The sequence below is a fragment of the Erinaceus europaeus genome, chromosome 2, assembly GCF_950295315.1.
Source record: "Erinaceus europaeus chromosome 2, mEriEur2.1, whole genome shotgun sequence".
Lineage (NCBI taxonomy): Eukaryota > Metazoa > Chordata > Mammalia > Eulipotyphla > Erinaceidae > Erinaceus > Erinaceus europaeus.
Window position 1 is genome coordinate 195,894,338 of NC_080163.1, and position 2,359 is coordinate 195,896,696.

Genomic DNA, 2,359 nt, shown 5'->3' on the forward strand with positions numbered 1-2,359 from the left:
GGCCGGTGCTCTGAGCATTTTCACACGTTTGAGCTTTAGAGATGAGACCTGGTGGAGAGCTAAGTATGTTAAAATCCGCCTAAGGTGGTGGGCGGGAGGTTTAGGAACACTGCTAGCGCTCTCGCCTCTCATGCCCCAGGTCCCGGGATCGGATCCCCGGGCGCCCAGTGCTTTTCCCCCTGCCTCCCGCAGGGGGAGGTAGGAGGCAGGAGGTGGCAGGGAAGGAGGTAGGAGGTGGTAGGGAAGGAGGTAGGAGGTAGGCAGGGTAGGAAAGGAGGTAGGTAGGAGGTGGCAAGGCAGGAGAGTAGGAGGTAGGAGGTAGGAGGTAGGAGGTAGGAGGAGAGTAGGAGGTAGTAGGTAGGGTAGGAGGTAGGAGGTGGTAGGTAGGGAAGGAGGCAGGAGGAAGAGCCTCCCCGATAGGCCCCCCCAGGATCCCCCTAGACACCTAGGACCCCCCCCAGGATCCCCTAGACACTTAGGACCCCCAGATGCTTTTCACACTTGGTCAAGCTTTGCTGCCTGAAGGAGACTTATAGGCAAAAATCCGCGTAGGGTGGGTGGGAGGGACAATAGAAACATGCTCAGCGCTCCCGCCTTTCACGTCCCAGGTCCCGGGATCGTCTCCCCCCAGGAGACAAGTGTTTTTCCTGCTTGTTGGGTCCTGCAGGACACTTGTGGGCAAAAGTCTGAGGAGGGTGGGAGGGAGGGAGGCCCCATAGGAACACTGAGAGAGCTCTCGCCTCTCACGTCCCAGGTCTCAGGATCGGACACCCCCAGAAACTTTTTCACACTTGCTTGAGCCTTAGCCCCAGCAGCCTGGAGGAGACCCAAATGGCCTCGGAGGGTGGCGGCTGGCTCAGGAGCCCTGTGGAGGCGACTTACCTCGAGTCCCAGGTCTCCAGTTCAAGCTGCTGTAGGAATTGCACTGACAACATGAAGCAGTTTACTTTTATCAACGTGTTTTATTTTCATGAACTCTTGTTCAGTAAAGACCAGGAGAGGAGGGAGGCCCCTAGAAACCTGTTGTTTAAACCACAGAGAAACTTACAAACCATGAAACCTCTCCAGGTCTTTGTCTTTCAGGCAGAAACTGCAAGTGTCTGCAGGGCGTCCTTTGTCCTCTGCAGCTTGACTCCAGCCTCGTCTGCCATCCAGACGGCTGAGAGTGGCAGGAGGGGACAGGGGCTGAGTGACACAGCAGGAAGCAGAGAGAACATAAAAGTGAGGGAGATTCCAGCCCTGCTGTTCCCTGAGTTCTCGGCAACAAGTCTGTCGTGAACACAACCGCAGTGATTAATGATTTTAATTTTCAGCCCCCAAGACAGAAGGACAGGCAGAACAGGGCAGGAAGCAGGTTCGGGCCCTGCGGGATCGGCACCGGCTCTGACTACCTGGCATGGCAGCTGGCCCCTGGGTCTTAAGTGCAGCCGAGAAACAGATCTTAGAGCTTTTCTGAGAAGAAAGATTTAAGGATTCAGGAGCATCTGAGGGGCCAAGAGCAAACTGCAGCCAAGTGTCCTGGGGACCCAGAGGGCTTGAGTTTTCTGGGTGGCAGAAGAGTTTGAGACCTGCTGAGACCTAGGTTGCCCCGTGGAAAGCCCAGGCCATTGTGAGACTGCTGACAGCCCCAGACACACAGACACACAGACACACACACACACACACACACACACACACACACACACACACGGCAGCTTCACCATCTCTGTTTTGCTACAAAAGATTTCACAGAGGCAGGAGACGGCACATACTGTGATGTCCTTTGTGGAGACGCCGCTCCTCTTCCTCCACTGTCTCCTGTCTGTCCCGTCCCGGCGTCTTAGGTGTTTTCTCCTCCTTCCCCTCTGGTCAGCAGGGCTTCTCCCCCAGGTGAAATCTATCCAGCTCACTCGTTTGAAGGTCTTTGCAAACCTTAATCACTCCCCCATGAGGCCCAGCTGAGAGCTGCACAATGTCCGTGCAAACCGTGCGCTCGGACGCCTCACAGCCACGGGGCTCAGGAGGTGGCACAGTGGCTACAGTGCCGGGCCCTCTAGCAGGAGACCCGAGTTCCACGCCAGGCACCACAAATTCCAGAGTGATGCACATGCTCTCTCTCACCCGCTCCCTCTCTCTCCCTCTCTCTCACCCACTCCCTCTCCCTCTCTCTCTCTTTAAAAAAAAAAAAAAAGAATTCCCTCCATCTGTGTATGTAAGCATCAAATACCTATCTGCCTACTCGCCTACATCCTACCTGTCAAGATTATTGAAGATTTGAATGCCGACTTGACAAAGCAAAAGACTATTTCAGACAAGGAAGTCAAACAGAACTCCAGGGTGTGGTGGGCACAGAACTAGTGTCTGACCTTGGGGAGATGAG

General features: G+C 55.0%; 1 long non-coding RNA gene across 1 annotated transcript; it reads right to left on the bottom strand.

Moving 5' to 3' along the window:
* Nucleotides 1-942: 942 nt before the first annotated feature.
* On the bottom strand, nt 943-1,820 carry LOC132537052 (uncharacterized). The gene is made up of 2 exons (XR_009548561.1): nt 1,752-1,820; nt 943-1,185 (listed from the first exon to the last, which is right to left on the bottom strand). It is a non-coding gene; the product is annotated as an uncharacterized LOC132537052 (long non-coding RNA).
* Between the last annotated feature and the right edge of the window lie 539 nt (nt 1,821-2,359).